The following is a 10,000-nucleotide window of genomic DNA, read 5'->3' as shown; positions in this document are numbered from 1 at the left end:
AGTTTAGTCGAATCGGTCTAGCCATCTCCGAGAAACCGGAGTGACTGTTATTCTGAATTTAGATACGTCCGCCGGGGCTTCCGGAACCGAGGATGGTGGCCAATGTGGCCAAATAGACTTTGAATGGATGTTAGTGACCTAATACTACAAATCGAAGCAGTTGTGGTCATATTTTGGAAAAAATTTCACCTTTATACATTCATTGCAGAATTTATTAAAATCGACATTTTCTGCGTGTTCGTACTTATCACCCTGTAATTCCGGAAACGGAAGTCAGATCCATTAGAAATTCAATACCAGCCTATGGGAACGTTGCACCTTTCATTTGAGACTAAGTTTGTCGAAATCGGTTCAGCCATCTCCGAGAAAAATGAGTGACATTTTTGGTCACATACACACACATACACACACACATACATACATACACACATACATACACACACAGACATTTGCCGAACTCGACGAACTGAATCGAATGGTATATGTCACTCGGCCCTCCGGGCCTCCGTTAAAAAGTCGGTTTTCAGAGCAATTGCAATACCTTTCTATTGAGAAAGGCAAAAAGGTGCAAAATCGGCAGTCCCAAAGAGTCGATTTTTATAAAAAAAAAAATTCGAGATAACATAAAATCTCGACGTTTCATGCATTTTAAAGATGTTTGGCATCAAAAATACGAATTCGATTTCTGAAATTTCATGAGGTCCCCCCTTTGAAAAAAAATTTGAGTTCCGGCTTATATGGGAATTTCATATGTGACCGGACGGTTTAGTCTATATTTCCGGAACCATATATGCGATCCGTACGAAATTTTATAGACATCTATGGGGATATTATAGCTATCATTTGGGACTAAGTTTGTGAAAATCGGCCCAACCATTTCCGGGAAACTGATGTGAGTTCGTAAATTTTGAAAGATGGCCGCTTTTCCCGAGCACTTCCGGAACCGTCTATGGTGGTCAATGTAGTCAACGAAAGTTTGGTTGGCCGTCGGTGACCTAGAACAGCAAATTTAAGTTGTTTGAGAGACATTTTAGTATCGGTTTGAATCACAATTTGCTATGTGATCGCACGCCACAACCTGTAACTCCGGAACCGGAAGTCGGATCGGGATGAAATTAAATAGCCATTTACGGGGACGCAATACCTTTCATTTGAGGCCAAGTTTAGTCGAGTCGGTCTAGCCATCTCCGAGAAACCGAAGTGACTGTTATTCTGAATTTAGATACTTCCGCCGGGGCTTCCGGAACCGAGGATGGTGGCCAATGTGGCCAAATAGACTTTGAATGGATGTTAGTGACCTAATACTACAAATCGAAGCAGTTGTGGTCATATTTTGGAAAAAATTTCACCTTTATACATTCATTGCAGAATTTATTAAAATCGACATTTTCTGCGTGTTCGTACTTATCACCCTGTAATTCCGGAACCGGAAGTCGGATCCATTAGACATTCAATAGTACCCTATGGGAACGTTGCACCTTTCATTTGAGACTAAGTTTGTCAAAATCGGTTCAGCCATCTCTGAGAAAAATGAGTGACATTTTTGGTCACATACACACATACATACATACACACATACATACACACACAGACATTTGCCGAACTCGACGAACTGAATCGAATGGTATATGTCACTCGGCCCTCCGGGCCTCCGTTAAAAAGTCGGTTTTCAGAGCAATTGCAATACCTTTCTATTGAGAAAGGCAAAAAGTATGCAATGAGGAGGCGGAAGCGATTACGGCGCTGAACCCCTTTGCCAAAGGGGGTCTGGCGAGGTCTCCCCCGACAGGGGCTGACAACGGAGCGAAGGTGGCTGCAAATAACGGCACCAAAGGCGAAATGGTTGTGATAGGAGACAATACTAGCAGCACGCTTGGCGGACCACTACCTGCGATGCAGGAAGTGGTCAAGCAGCTGGATAGTATTATCGAATTCACAAGCGGGAAGAATAACATCAGCAAGGAACTTAAACAGAACCTGCTGGTGCTTCGTCAGGCTGTTCGAGTCGCAAGACAAGAACAAGTAGCCTACATGGAGAGGTTGCCGGAAAGAGAGAAGGCCGATCGCGGTATCCAAACCGAGGCCTTCTCCTTCCACGGTGGAGCGACGATGGCGCAGGAGGCAAAAGATTTCGCTTTATCGGCCGCCTAATGGAGGGGGAGACTGCGAAGCGGCCTAGGCCTAATGTAGGCACGCGCAGCAACGCCAAACGACGTGCAACCAACAAGGGCAAACGTCGCTTGGGAGGTGCGGATCCGGGTGCGAAGGATCCCGCAGGGCGGCGTCCCGAGAAGGCGACTTCCCAACCTAGAAAGGCGAAAGTCGCCAATCGGGCGCGTACTGCGGAGCGACCTGGCACCAGCCTGCCGGCGCCATCGGCACAAGATGGTGAATGGCAGGTGGTCAGCAGGGAGCGGAAGTCGAACGCACCTCGACCCGCGAAGAAAAAGGCGAGGGACAGAGGAGAGGCCCGGCTGGTGAAAACCAACGGGGGCAGCTATGCGGAGGTCCTAAAATCGATGCGGGCGGCCGAAAGCCTCTCGAATTTAGGACAGGATGTGCGAAGCGTCAGACGCACCAAAGATGGCGAAATGATCTTGGTGCTGAAGCGTGGTGCACAATACAATGGAGCAACGTATAGGAGGTTGGCCCAAGAGGTCTTGGGAAACGGCGCTCAGGTGAGGTCGTTGGGAGCGGAAGTGACTCTCCAGTGTAAGCAACTGGACGAGATCACAAACGCAGAGGACGTCGTCTCGGCCGTTAAGCAGCAGTGCGGCGTCGAGATCGATCAGAGCGGTTGCTTGGCACGCAGGTAGCTTACTTCAAGTTACCGGCCGCGGAAGCCAAAAAAGTAACTGATAAAGGGAAGTTGAAGATCGGATGGTCAGTATGCCCAGTTAGCATACCCCAGCCGCCTTCTGTGGACCGGTGTTTTAAATGTCTGGAGCCAGGCCACAAGTCATACGACTGTAATGGCCCAGACAGGAGCAAGATGTGTCGTCGCTGCGGCGAGGAGGGACACAAGGCGCTGAAATGCGAGAGGGCACCCAAGTGTCTCATCTGCGCTAGCAAGAAGCAGGGCCGCAACCATGTTATGGGCGGACCTGCTTGTCCCTTCGGGGAGACGGGAAAGAGGAAGCAATGGCAATCGTCCGTTCAATCTTAACCACTGCGCACCTGCTCAGCAGCTGCTGTGGCAGTCGGTATCGGAGTCGGGGACAGATGTCGCCCTTCTATCCGACCCGTACAACGTCCCTGCCGACAACGGCAACTGGGTGGCGGACGGGTCTAGAATGGCGGCAATCTGTGCAACGGGTCGGTTCCCGGTCCAGGAGGTAGTACAGTCCTCTGCGGAGGGTGTCGCGATTGCCAAGATCAATGGTGTGTTCTATTGTAGCTGCTATGCCCCACCTATGTGGCCAATAGAACAGTTCAACCAGATGATCGATAGGCTTTCGTCTGACATGGTGGGACGAAAGCCGTTTGTCATAGCGGGTGACTTCAACGCTTGGGCGGTGGAGTGGGGCAGCCGCTATACAAATAATAGGGGCCAAGCGCTTCTGGAGGCGCTTGCGAAACTCGACGCAGTGCTAGTCAATGATGGTTCCGCTAGCACATTCCGTAGGAATGGGGTCGAGTCATAGATTGACGTAACGTTTGCCAGTCCAAGTCTGGTCCCAGACATGGACTGGAGGGTAGACGAAGGCTACACCCATAGTGATCACCTAGCAATACGCTTCAGGGTCAACTTTGGCGTGCAGCATTCTAGAGTGGGTAATCCCTGCCAGGTACGCGGGTGGAAGACCAATCACTTCGACAGCGAAGTTTTCACCGCGGCCCTGGGACTGGAGGCCAACTCCGACAGTCTAAGCGGGGATGCGCTGGTAGCTGTTCTATCACGCGCGTGCGACGCCACTATGCCGAGGAAAACCCTGCCAAGAAATGGCAGACGTTCGGTATATTGGTGGAGTGCAGAGATCGCAGCCCTACGATCAGCTTGCCTACAAGCTAGACGTAGGATGCAGCGAGCCCGCACCGAGGAGGCTAGAGTGGAACGACGTGAAGTGTTCCGTGCGGCGAAATCGGCCCTTAACAAGGCCATCAAGCGCAGCAAGAGAGCGTGTTTCGACAAATTGTGCGAGGAGGCCAACATGAATCCGTGGGGCGATGCCTATAGGATCGTGATGGCAAAGACCAAAGGGGGCTCCTCACCTCCTGAACGGTCGCCAGAACGGTTGGCGAGAATTATAGAAGTACTCTTCCCGTCCCGAACCATAAGTTCCTGGCCCCCAGCGCCGCAAGGCACGGTGGGTACGGATGACATGGTGGCCCCGGTGACGAACGAAGAGCTACTTGCAGTTGCTAATTCTCTAGCGGTGAATAAAGCTCCAGGGCCTGATGGAGTTCCAAACAGCGCTCTCAAGGCAGCAATCATGGCGAACCCGAACATGTTCAGGTTGGCTATGCAGAGATACCTTGACGAGTGCCGTTTTCCGGATAGATGGAAAAGGCAGAAGCTGGAACTGTTGCCGAAGGCCGGGAAGCCGCCTGGTGACCCATCGGCGTACAGACCAATCTGTCTGATTGACACGGCGGACAAATTGCTTGAGCGGATTATCCTGAACAGGCTAACTCCATACGCAGAAGGTACGGAGGGCCTGTCAAGTAATCAGTTCGGCTTTCGAAAGGGAAAGTCCACGGTGGACGCTATCAACTCAGTGGTAAGGACTGCCGAGATAGCGATCCAACGGAAAAGGCGGGGCATTCGATATTGTGCGTTAGTGACACTTGACGTGAAGAACGCATTCAACAGCGCAAGCTGGGATGCCATCGCGCTCTCGTTACACCGGCTTGGCCTGCCGGTGGGCCTGTACCGGATGTTGGAAAGCTACTTCCAGAACCGTGTACTATTATACGAGACCGATGCCGGTCAGCAAAGTGTTCTTATTACCGCAGGAGTCCCGCAAGGTTCAATCCTGGGCCCGGTATTATGGAACCTTATGTATGACGGGGTTCTGAGACTAAAGTTCCCTCCGGGTGTGCAAATCGTCGGGTTCGCCGATGATGTCACCCTGGCGGTCTACGGGGAGTCTATCTCCGAGGTAGAACTAACGGCGGCACACGCAATAAGCATAGTGGCGGAATGGATGAGCGCGAGAGGCCTAGAGCTCGCACACCAAAAGACGGAGGTGGTTGTTGTCAATAACCGTAAATCGATACAACAAGCAGTTATCCAAGCGGGAGAAGTTGAGATAACTTCTAAGCGGAGTCTGAAGATTCTTGGGGCCACCATAGACGACAAGCTGACCTTCGGCAGCCATGTCGACTATGCGTGCAAGAAGGCTTCGGTGGCTGTTGCGGCATTATCGAGGATGATGTCCAACAGCTCCAAGGTGTGCGCCAGTAGACGCAGGCTACTGGCCGGTGTCGCCGTATCTATCCTTAGGTACGGTGGACCGTCCTGGACGAGGGCACTGGAAGTAACCAGTTACCGTTGCAAATTGGAGAGCACCTATCGCTTGATGTGTCTCAGAGTGATATCTGCCTACTGCACGGTATCACACGACGCATCCTGCGTGATAGCGGGTATGATGCCAGTCGGGCTGGTCATCCGGGAAGACGAAGATTGTTTCGAATTGCGTGGCAATAGGGGAGTCCGTGAGCGTGCCAGGGTGACCTCGGTCGCCAGATGGCAGCGTGAATGGGATAACTCTCCGAGAGGTAGGTGGACCCACCGGCTGATACCTAACATATCGAGCTAGATGGGAAGACCCCATGGGGAAGTTCACTTCCATCTGACACAATTCCTGTCAGGCCATGGCTGTTTCCGACAGTACCTCCACAGGTTTGGCACGCTGAGGCCCCAGTCTGCCCAGACTGCCCAGGTGTCGACGAAACTGCGGAGCACATACTATTCGTATGTCCTCGCTTCGACGTCGAAAGAGGCGCTATGCTAGGCGTCTGTGGCTTGAACACAACCCCTGATACCCTTGTACAGGGGATGTGCCAAGCGGTAGAGAAGTGGAACGCAGTTTCGACTGCTACCACTCAGATTGCCTGCCGGCTGCAGAGAGCATGGAGCGCCGAGCAGCAAGCGAGGATTTAGAGTGAGTGAATTGGCGGATGATAGACGGAGGTATGGTTTACCCATGCCGAGATGGGAGTGAGTGTGCGCGATTGTAAGGCACGAGTGAGAGCGTACGCTAAGTACGGCCATCCCCCCAAAAGTAATGCCGAAAGGTAGTTCCTGGGGATAGATGGCGGAGCCCAATGGAGTTTAGTCGGTATTAATGGAAGAGTCACCATTCGAGTCCGACACGCCCCCAGTGCACCCCGTGTGGTAAATTGAACCCTACCAATAGCACGTGTACTGGGCTGGGACATAAAGGTCTTCTCCATTGTTAAAAAAAAAGACTACCCTTGCTTGGAGGTTGTGTTGGCATACAATGGTGTATGGTCGTGATTTAGGAAATACTTAAGGGTCGTATGTGTATGGCCGTGCATGTATGAAATTTGTTTTTTTGTCGCACTGGACGCCTTAAAGTATGCACAATAAGGAAACCAAGCCATCCAGGTGTAGTCATATAATACGCTGAGTGACAGGCAGAGTGATGCACTACGCATGTACTGCGAGCGATGGCATCATAAGACACAGTCCGAACTTAATAAAAATTCCAGCGTAGGTAAAAAGTTGCTTACGCTGGTCTGCACTGCAACCGACAGGCAGAGTCATGCACTACGCATGTACTGCGAGCGATGCAATCATAAGACGCAGTCCGAACTTATTGAAAATTCCTTACGCTGGTCTGCACTGCAAGCGACAGGCAGAGTCATGCACTACGCATGAACGGCGAGCGATGGCATCATAAGACACAGTCCGAACTTATTGAAAATTCCAGCGTAGGTAAAAAGTTGCTTACGCTGGTCTGCACTGCAAGCGACAGGCAGAGTCATGCACTACGCATGTACTGCGAGCGATGGCAATATGAGAGATAGACCAGAGTTGGGTAAATTGTAAAACACATCGATACCGTCCAGCTTCGACTGCGAGAGCGACCGTCGGTAGCAAGTGAACATGTGGAAGATCCGCACAAAGAGGAATGGAAAATGTATCTCACTGTACCTGTGCCTAGGCAGACCGATACCAGCCCGATTGGGTTGGTTGCTGCCGCACAAAGCAGAATTCCGATCTGCCCGCAGAACAAACAGCGTAACGACCATGTACGTTTAGCTTGTTTGCATGATGATAGGGCATGTTAAATGTAATAGGTGTATCGCTCGGATGGTATATTCGCCTACTTTAAGTTGACATGCGCCGACGCATACACCATACCTTGGCTGATCCACTCGGCCGTAGGGGTGGTGATGATTTTTAGCATTGTAAATTGTGTTAGTAAACTTATTGCATATTTGATAAAAATCTATCTATGGGTGGTGTGACGTTGTATAAATTCATCAAATGTACAATACAATCAATGATTCGGTTCACATCGAAACAGCAGGCGGAGGTAGTAATGTTATACGCGGCGAATGGTAGTTCCATTGTGTCAGCTCAGCGGGCATATGGTGAAAAACACCCTGGCGAAAATGTGCCGTGTGCCAAGACTATTCGTCGGTGGGTGTCAAATTTTGCTGAACATGGCATGCCGTTCATCGACGTGCAATACGTTCCAATGAACTGGTCGACGCGGTCAGAGAGAGAGCGTCGCGCAAAATCCAACTGAGTTGTATCGCCGTCGCGCGCAGCAATTTGGGATCAGTGGTACCATTATGCGGCGCATCTTGAAAGATGATTTGCACTTGTTTCCTTATAAGATGCAAGTAACGCAAAGATTATTGCCAGCGGACTACGCACGTCGTATGCAATATGGCAAAACAGTCGCTCAAGTGATAACCACTGAACCTGATTTCTGGAAGCAAATATTGATGACCGACGAGGCTCATTTCACATTGTCGGGCGGAGTTAATAAGCAAAATAGGCGTATTTGGGCCACACGGAATACACGCCGGATTCATGAGACGCCATTACTTGATCAAAAGGTGACGGTGTGGGCCGGCGTTTGTGCTAAAACCATAATTGGACCATTTTTTTCAAAGAAAATGAGCCAATCGATGGAAAACGATATCGGTGGATGTTAGCTCATTATGTATGGCCACAAATGCGCGAAAAGGGCCTTTAGGGTTATTGGTTCCAACAAGACGGTGCGCCATGTCACACGGCTGCTCAAACAATTGGGGTTTTGCAAAAAAAATTCCCAGGGCGTGTGGTGTCGAAGGGAGGCGACATTGACTGGCCACCGCGGTCTCCAGATTTAACACCTCCCGATTTCTTTTTATGGGGCTATTTGAAAAGCAAAGTATACGCCAATAATCCTCAGACCCTTCTCGAGCTTAATGATAAACACTAGTATGCAGCATGATTTGCAGAGTGCGAGCGGCTATTTGCCCATGTGATATTCTACCTAGAGGGTGGTTTTGTTGTATTGTACATTTGATGTGGTTTATATACCGTCACACACCGTATCTTTGTATTTCCATATTCAACTTTTTGCGTCATTTTGTCAAGTCATCTGTCTAGTCTCAGCTTTCATAACTCTTTCATACCCTGTGCATATCTGTTCTATCATTAGGGCCCCCGTCGGGCAATCCGCCATTTTTCGTGTTTTTTGCGGTTTTTTACTTTATTTTCAAAGAAAATGACAAAATATGGAAAAAAGAAAAAAATCACGACCTAGATAATTGTTTTTACTATGAATTGGCCGAAATGGAAAATTCAAAATTTTCCAATTCGGAAAACTGTGTGCTTTTTCCGGTTGAAAAAGCACACAGTTTTTGCAATCATGTGTTTAAAATTTTGATCTTTCCAATACAACATGGCTAAACAGTTTTTCTAGAACGTGATTTTCTCCGATTTTCCATATTTTCCGCTTTTCATTGAAAAATTTCCATTTTACTAGAAGCAGTTTTTCCACCCGCACAGACACAACTAAAGTAAAATTTGTATGTATAGGTGCGCAAAAGTGGAGCAATATTTTTAACCTGCTGTTTCCTCGATATTTCCTACAAAACTACCCAAGTGTTGCATATGTACGGATTCGTTAGAAACCAAGGAATCTGATGGTACAAAGAAAAAATCGTTTTGGAAAACTTCATAACAGCGTTTTTCAATTTTCCTCGCGATACGCAGTGTACCGTCGCATGCGAAACAGCGTGGAAAGATACGAAAAAAAACAAGTGTACTAAAAGTTATCCTTGGGTTGAAGCAGATGGCGTGCTACGAAAGCTCGAAATATCGAAAGAAAGGCCCACAACAAACAAACACGCTACCGGTTGAGTGTTTTCAAGGATTGCACTGGTCCTCCCCGCGCGCGGGCATGATTCCCACATGCCATGTGTGGCCGGGGGAGGAATGGCAGTTGTCTGTGTACTCATACTCGCCACTTGCGCGAGTACGAAGGTGTACCGCAGACCTTCCCAGTGGGTCCGCCAAAAGGGATGGAGTGAAATGTGTGTGTTTTATTTCTGTTGAAAAATTATATCTATAAACCCTAGGCAGGGGATCACTCGGCTCGTGGATCGATGAAGACCGCAGCTAAATGCGCGTCAGAATGTGAACTGCAGGACACATGAACACCGACAAGTTGAACGCATATTGCGCATCGTACAATACTACGATGTACACATTTTTGAGTGCCTATGTTTATCGATTCAACTATACGCGCTGTTGCGCGTATGCGCAGTGACGTTTTCATACCTTCAGTGGTTGGTAAAACGTTCAAGCTAGTAATCTAACACGCGCACCCCCGTGTCGTGGATTGATGCACATACATCCCATATTCCAACCTGGCCTGGATACTGGTGTATACTGTGCGTTATCATCATTAGATCTCTTTCTAGTAGGCCTCAAATAATGTGTGACTACCCCCTAAATTTAAGCATATTAATAAGGGGAGGAAAAGAAACTAACAAGGATTCCCTGAGTAGCTGCGAGCGAAACGGG

At 49.1% G+C, this 10,000-nt stretch overlaps 1 protein-coding gene, 1 non-coding gene and 1 pseudogene across 18 annotated transcripts in view; 2 read left to right on the top strand and 1 right to left on the bottom strand.

The window, feature by feature from the left end:
- LOC131682950 (uncharacterized) overlaps positions 1-10,000 on the bottom strand; it is a 1,036,787-nt gene that overhangs the window by 766,999 nt on the left and 259,788 nt on the right. The window lies entirely within an intron of this gene.
- Positions 9,545-9,696, top strand: LOC131686401 (5.8S ribosomal RNA). The gene has a single exon (XR_009305077.1). It is a non-coding gene; the product is annotated as a 5.8S ribosomal RNA (ribosomal RNA).
- LOC131686506 (large subunit ribosomal RNA) overlaps positions 9,899-10,000 on the top strand; it is a 3,923-nt pseudogene continuing 3,821 nt past the window's right edge.

The sequence above is a fragment of the Topomyia yanbarensis genome, chromosome 2 (assembly GCF_030247195.1).
Source record: "Topomyia yanbarensis strain Yona2022 chromosome 2, ASM3024719v1, whole genome shotgun sequence".
Classification (NCBI taxonomy): Eukaryota; Metazoa; Arthropoda; class Insecta; order Diptera; family Culicidae; genus Topomyia; species Topomyia yanbarensis.
Note: the sequence above shows the minus strand (reverse complement) of the source record. Positions and strands in the feature narration are given on the sequence as shown.